General features: G+C 48.6%; 1 long non-coding RNA gene across 1 annotated transcript; it reads left to right on the top strand.

Moving 5' to 3' along the window:
* The first annotated feature begins 253 nt into the window (after window positions 1–253).
* On the top strand, window positions 254–1,941 carry LOC148129717 (uncharacterized). Its single transcript, XR_015750826.1, has 2 exons — window positions 254–838; window positions 870–1,941. It is a non-coding gene; the product is annotated as an uncharacterized LOC148129717 (long non-coding RNA).
* The last annotated feature ends 5,781 nt before the right edge of the window (window positions 1,942–7,722 follow it).

Genomic DNA, 7,722 nt, shown 5'->3' with positions numbered 1-7,722 from the left:
CCACCTGTCTGGCTCCCTCCCTCCATAGTTCATGGCAGATTGGCAGCTCTGACACCTTGTTAGCATCCCTGCGTGATGCCTTCCTGGGTCAGCTGGAGGAGGAGCACAGGACATACGGGCAGCAATGCAAGTGGCGAACCATTTCGTAATGCAGAAAAAGGCAAAATCTTTTCTGTCTTATTATGAAAAGCCCATTTTCGTCTAAAAGGGAGGGGGCAGTTTGCATGATTCCCCTAGCCAAATGCCTCTCTCTCCCCTGGATCTATCATGCACCACTCTCCTCCTCATTTCCTAAGGGACTAACCCAGGGGTCCCCAACCTGGGCCACTTGAAGACTTGTGGACTTCAACTCCCAGAATTCTCCAGCCAACTCTCTTCTGCTGGCTGAGGAATTCTGGGAGTTGGAAGTCCACAAGTCTTAAAAGTGGCCAAGGTTGGAGACCTCTGCCCTAGACTCTTAAAAGAGGAGAACCCGTTGAGAGAGGCTCAACTTCTTTTGGCTCATTTGGAAATTACATTCTGAGTGTTTATCTAATGCTGGCCGGCCAAGAGGAGACAGAGCTTGCATGCCGTCTACCCTGCCTGGAAGCCGAGCATGAACCAGCGCCAGGAGAAAAATCCGAACGTGGTCTCGTTTTCCCCACGGGGCCCGTAAGTGGCAACTTAGGCTGTGTGCAACTCTCCTTACTTGGAGGAGGCTGTTGCGTCTCTGCCTTTGGAAAGAACAAAGGGAGGGGAGCGCATCTGCCTGCCCAACCTGCAACCCCAGGGGGGTTAGGATTCGAACTAGATTCCTTATGCCAGGAGTCTCCAACATCCCGGGCCATGCAGGCAGCAGGTGAGCGCGCACGCACAGCTCCGCCTGCGAGTGGTGGGCGCTCACACTCCTCATCCAAGTGCCATTTGTCTGAGTGGCAGACGGGCATGCCGCTGGCACAAATAGAGGTGCGCGTGCTCATGCGCAGGCCTGCCACTCGTGGGGAACCATCCCCTCCCCTCCTTCCCTCCGGGCCACCAAGCCGGAAGGGTTTTGGGAACTTGCTGCTTTACGCAGAAGCAGAACCGAGCCATCTCCTGCCCCCCACCCCCGGGCCTGAAGCAGCACCCCCCAGGCAGATAAAGCACTTTACAGCAAGGGTCCTCAAACTTGGCAACTTTAAGACAAGTCTTCAAGTTGCTAAGTGTGGAGACCTCTGCTTTAGAGTCTAGTTCGGTGATGGGGAACCTTTCTTGTTGTGGTGTGCTGAAAGCCCAGGCCGGCACCCACAATGCATGCGTGCACAACACCCCCGCTCCCCCTTCACCTGCACTGATTTTCGGCCAGCTCGGGGCCGTTTTTGCCCTCCCGGGGGCTCGAGGGAAGCCTCTGCAGCCTTGGGAGGCCGAAAAACAGGCCTGTTTTGGCACTTCCAGTATTTCCGGAAGGCCCGTGTTTCAGCCTCCCGAGGCTTCAGGGGCTTCCCTCGAGCTCCCGGGAGGGCGAAAACGGCCTCAAGCAGGCCGAAAACCAGCTGGGAGAGACGTGTGCATGCGCAGTGCAGGTAAAGTTTGGCTGGGGCTCACGTGCCCGCACAAATGGCTCTGCGTGCCCCCTGTAGCACCCCCACAAGGTCCGGTTACTTCCACTGTTAACGTCACCACGGCAGCCTCTTGGGATCCCATCGTTCTGTGCAGTTCTTCACCCCCCTTCGGCTGGGAGATGTGGCTACCCAGCTGCTCCACCCCAAGGGCTCATGAGCCATTATGGGCCACGGCTCCCATCATCCACAGCCCTTTGATCACTGGCTGGGTGGGAGGCCAGCTGCTGCTGCTGCTTCTGTCAGCACTTGGAGATGGCCCTGTTGGGAAGGCGGCAGTGCAGTGGTCCAGCCACGGGGTGGGCTGGGGAAACCTTTTGTTTGTTTGGTGTTGTGTTAGGATAAATAAAGTCTGCTCAAAACACAGGCTGCTGTCTGGTCAGTCCGTCCAGGAGGGTGCACCGACAGGGCCTCTGCAGACCGGAACAAGGACTTAAGAGGGGCTGCCGAGTTTGGGACAGGAGGGACCAGCCACGAAAGGTGGAGACAGGTCTGCTTTATAAGAGCCACGGGATCGAGCTAGGAAACAAAGGAAAGCACCTTCTTACTAAATCCAGAGGTCTCCAAACGGAGCAACTTTTAAGACTTGTGGACTTCAACTCCCAGAATTACTGGCTGGAGAATTCTGAGAGTTGAAGTCCACAAGCCTTAAAGTTACCAAGTTTGGGGACCCCTGCTAAATCTCAAAGGACATTCCCATTCCCCACTCCTCCGGCTGAGGAATCCCCCCGCCCCTCTGGCAGGGCCACCCTATCTACAAAGGAATGTTTGGGAAAGAGAAAACCTGTGCAGGGACCAGCATGGCCTGTCCTCAGGTGGATTCACCTGGCTTCTAAAAACAGGGGAGAAGGATCCTTAAGAACGTAGCGGGGAGGGGGAAAACATCCCAGGGCTTGAAACCTCACGTTAAGAAATAACAGAACATGGATGTTACAAAGCTTTTAATAAGACATAAGCTAAAGGCCGAAGGACAACAAGCAATTTACAGCCAAAAGTACAAAACATTGGGTGAAGAACATACCATAAGGGGCCCATTATTTCTCAAGAAATCCAAGAGCTGAACTCTACTTCCATCTAAGATGAGAAGGGGACCGCTCCCTGCTTTGACGATGTCAACCACCTTGTATCAAAGGCTGCTAACGGGAGCAGAACAGAACGAGGAAGGACCACTTACTATCGGTTCCACTGCTAGAAGCCCGTCTCAACCTCAGCCTGTCTTGAGCCACAAGGACTCTTCCTGCCTCCTGATGTTAGATAAGCAGGCAGGTGTGTAGAGCAGCTTTCCATGACTCCCGTGCTCGGGAATTGCCATTTCCCACTGCTCGGCCTCTGTGAGCCACAGCCTCAACCCAGTTAACCAAGAATCCTGCCCTCGTCAATCTGTCTGAGAGGGGGGGAATTTGGAAAAAGGAAAACTGGCCCTACAGCTGCCATGGGCCTCTCTATGAGGTTGGCCCCACACCTGTGTGCCTGTTGGAGATTCTCAGGCATCGAGGTCATAATTGTCTCAAAGGGGCTTCGTTTCTTCTTCAAAAGGCATCTGGAATGTTCTTCCCCTCCTTCCATTGCCCCAGGGATGGGATTCTACTGGTTCACCCTGGTTCAGGCGAACCGGTAGCTCTTGAGGATCAGCTGTGAGCGAACCGGTTGGCTCCAATGATCAGCTGTTGGGCCTGCCTGCCCAGGCTCTAGTCAGGGTGTCCAACCTTGGCAACTTTAAGACTTGTGGACTTCAACTCCCAGAATTCCTCAGCCAGCTTTGCTGGCTGAGGAATTCTGGGAGTTGAAGTCCACAAGTCTTAAAGTTGCCAAGGTTGGACAGTCCTGCTCTAGTCTATGCTTTATATCCTGCTTTTCAAGCTCAGGTGATTTGCACGGCACAGCAGATGGCTGCGCGTCAGCTGTTTAACACACAGATTGCTGCAGAAGGTAGCAAATGCTCTGTGCATGTGCAAAGCACGCATCTGGTGCGTGTACACGCATTCACCGAAGTAGTTGTCACACCGGTTGAATCACACCCCTGCACTGCCCCCACCATCCTGCCAGAACTGATGAAGCTTCTTGAAATACCTTCTTGCACAGGATTGGGGGGGAAGTCCAGTTGCCTTTTAAAAAAGCACCTTTGATCACACCTGCATTGTCCACTCAGCATAGGAGTGTCCCATGTGTGGAAGACTTGTGCCCCAAGAGTGTCAAGTCATCCAAGGCAGGTTGACAGGGGGCAAGCCCAATCCAACAGAAATTAAGTGCTTTGCTACTTACGAGAAAAATAGTTGGACCGACCTCTTGGCTCTTGTCTGAATGGACATCGGACGATATACCTCTGTGAAATCTTTTCCCAACTCTCTTGAAGTTGAGTATCTTGAGTAAACCTGGCTACTACATTAGTTGCATAAATAAATATATACCTAAAACCATGTTAAAACATTTTAGCCACACCTTTCTACTGGAGGGGCTAACCATTTCTTACCCTACCCTAGGAAAATTTAAACTCTGGTTCTGCCAGCCTCTTGAGGATTTAGAACAGAGGTTTCCAAACTTGACCGCTTTAAGACTGGTGGACTTCAACTCCTATGCTGGCTGGAGAATTCTGGGAGTTGAAGTCCACCAGTCTTAAAGTGGCCAAATTTGGGGACCCGATTTAGAAGCTCAATTTTAGAAGCCTTACCACCCTTGTCCATCTGGGACACCGCCAGCCTCCTGCCCAGTCCTGTCCCCACTAGCCCTGGCAAAGAGGTCATCTAGGAATTGACCTCAACGCAGCTTTCAACAGTTCTTCAACCTCTTGCAGGATCATCCTTGAATTTTTTACCCTTTGTGTCCCTTTGCTGGAAAGCTCCCAGCAGCCTCTCTTCTCCTAAAAACCACTCACTTTCAGTCCTTTCTGTCAAGTGAGGATACGGTTCTTGTAGAAAGCTCAAATATAAAAACAATGCACATTGCAATTTGGCTCATTATCATACAATGGGTGGGGGGGAGGGAGTTTTTAATCAAAGTCGGTAAAATCCAAGTCCGTCCTGGCTATCTGGACATGCCGGCCAGCAGCTGCGTAAGGTGAAAGAGTCCAGGTCAGCTCATCAAGAGTCCATAGCTGAGAGATTTCAGTCATGGGGCCGATGCTGCATCTTAAGCTCCTGCGCGAGTGAAAAGTTCAGAAGCCCCACGGTTTGGCACACAGATGCATGCGCTCACTGCATCACTTAACTAACAGCATGGGGGGAAAAGCCTCTGACTGAGCAGGGGGCCCAGCCCCAAGACAAGCTGTAGGGAGCCACTAAAGGCCCTGCTAGAAGATCAGCACCTCCAAATCTTACGAACTTCACCCGCTGCAAAGAAGAATTGGAGTGGTGATCATCCAACGCTTTCAGGGTAGCACATGGGATGTCACACCACCCCCAAGGCCCAAGCGTTGGTCATCCCTTCCGAGGGACAACAGCAAATAATCATATTTAGAAGAGCAACCAAGAGGGGCTTTTTAAAGTCGAAGTTACTTCCAACCGTCAACGAAAGCCCAGAGCGTCTTCTCCAGAGCAATATATGGGCTCCAGGGTCCCCCAGATTTTGTGGAGTTTCAATCAATGTAAACCTGAAAGGGGAGGGGGACAGGGAGGCTTGAACCTTGTTATCTTAACAATCCTCTCTACTTTGCACAATATTGCCCCAGGCGTTCCTTGTGCTCTTCATACAGACGTCCGATCGGTAGACCAAAATGTTTCTGTCCAGTACGTAATGCTTCCAGATTCCTTTTAAAAATAATGCCTGCACCACTCAGGAGCCAAATTGGTGAAGTCACCAGCGCAGCTCCAGATTATCCCAATGAGGACTTTTCAAGATTTTGGCACTTGTGTGAGAGTTTCATGCTGTATGGCTTGTTTCGCAAATTTCCATTTCAGGTAGCAAGAAGCGGGTCAGACAAAAAGTTTTTAGCTGGCTTTAAATCTGCACAACAAGATTGGGTTCGCCTACTTCTCTGTTATGCCTTGCTTAGTCACATTTTATTGACTAAACTATGATTGGCTAGGTTTGCAGAATGCATCCACTTGAGTTGAGGCAAACCATGGTATGGCTTGGTGTTACGAATGCAGCCCGATACTAGCGGGTCCCACTCAAGACCTGAAAGGGGTAAGACTCGCACCTGAGCAATAGCTTACCTGCTGTTGGCACCTGTTTCCCCAACTAATGAGCCCAGGAAGCTAGAATTGAGTGCCCTTTCTGCACCATTTCCAAATTTCTACTAGGCAACCTTTTAACAAGGCACAAGGTACATTTCTAGCAGGTCTATGGGTGCAGACCGGGGAAAATTAAATGCACTTAACGTATATTTTATTTTATGGCAGTTCCTAGGCATTTCAACATCTAATTTGAAACATCAATTTAATACCAAACATCAATTTGAGAAGATTTTTTTTTTCCTGTTTATACCTGAATAGAATCTGGGTGAGTTCACATATACAGCTAAACTATGTTTTGTTGAATAAGCCACAATGGGTGGGCTTGGATATCCTAAGGCAGTGCTTCACAAACTTTTCTCTTCATTACCCAAAACTTATCAGAAAATCCTTATTTAAAAGTCCCTGTTTGGTTTGTGTGTTGTTAGCCAAAAAAAAGACAAAACCCTGCTTTTACCCCTTCTGGGTTATTTACCCAAGTTTGGGAAGCACTATCTTAGCAACAACCAATGTACACTATGATTTAGCAACCTTTGGGTGGGATTTTTAATTTCACAAGATTTCACAAGATTTCCTGGCTCACATAGGATCCTCTTACAAGCATTCCCACTTCTATCTGTATGGCAAAAAGTTCGGCTGAAACTTTAAAAAGTTATTTAAACTGCTTCTGAGAATTTTGCTGAACTATATTTCATGGGCATTTGGGTGGCTTGGTATCCCAGGCTGTACGAAGCAAGGTTTGCAATCTCTGGAAGAAACGTCTCCCCTCTTCACTGAACGTAGAAACCGAGAGACATTTTTCTAAAGAAACATCTCCTGTTTGTGGAACTATGAACATACTGATCATACCTCCGTTTTTGCCAACGATGGCAAGATTTATGGGCAGGGGAATGATTTACCCTGTAGAGTAGACTTATCACACAGAACTGAATACAAACAGGAAATCTCAAGAAATAAACTCTGACTTGTGCAAAGTGGCTAATATACGGAGTAAGAAAATATATCTCTATGCATTTAAAACTATCTCTTCAAACTTCCTTTACTGTTCATTTGCAAACTCACATGGACTCTCTTTAATCCGTCCTTCCAGCAGTGAATAAGTTACCAAAAGCAGAATAGGTCTGTGTGATTGATCTGGGAGAGCCACGCTATCCAATTATAATTGGGTTGGGTGACCAGATCCTTCAACATAAGGAGGCCCACTCAAACTTGTAGAAACGTCGTGTTTCTAGAAGAGAACCTTTAAGAAAGTGAATTCTCTGCGCCCAGAAATTAAGTTTTCACCATAAAGGACCCAGCTACCCTAAAATTATCCAATGGGCTAGGATGCTCAAAACTCCCAGAGACGATATAAGTGCACAACCCAGCATATCTGGAAGAAATAAGGTCAGCGAAAACAGCAACAGTGTCCCCAGTGAACTAGAACGGGGGTCTCCAACCTTGGCCACTTTAAGACTTGTGGACTTCAACTCCAAGCTGGCTGAGGAATTCTGGGAGTTGAAGTCCACAAGTCTTAAAGTTGCTAAGGTTGGAGACCCCTGAACTAGAACACAGCGGTGGCTACTTGATTAAAGCTGTACAGAACCTGGAGCAGAAATATTTCATCCTGGGTGGCTAAAACCTCTACACTCACCGCATTTAAAAAAAAAAACCTTCAGAAATGTCTTTGGGTTGATTGTTCCTACCAGCCACCATTGCTAAAACTTTTTTTTTTTTTTTTTTTACAAAAAGCACGCACACCACACATATACTGAAAGTTTTCTCTCCTTGGATTATTTAAAAGCATTTCTGAAATTCAAAATATTCCATACGGTATATTGTCGTATGGTTAGGGTTAAGGTTACTCTGAACCTTTATAGCAGGGGTGTCCAACCTTGGCAACTTTAAGCCTGGAGGACTTCAACTCCCAGAATTCCCCAGCCAGCAAAGCTGGCTGGGGAATTCTGGGAGTTGAAGTCCTCCAGGCTTAAAGTTGC

Source organism: Notechis scutatus, chromosome 11, assembly GCF_049901735.1.
Source record: "Notechis scutatus isolate UNSWTSFEM ecotype Mainland chromosome 11, rNotScu1.2, whole genome shotgun sequence".
Taxonomy (NCBI): domain Eukaryota; kingdom Metazoa; phylum Chordata; class Lepidosauria; order Squamata; family Elapidae; genus Notechis; species Notechis scutatus.
Note: the sequence above shows the minus strand (reverse complement) of the source record. Positions and strands in the feature narration are given on the sequence as shown.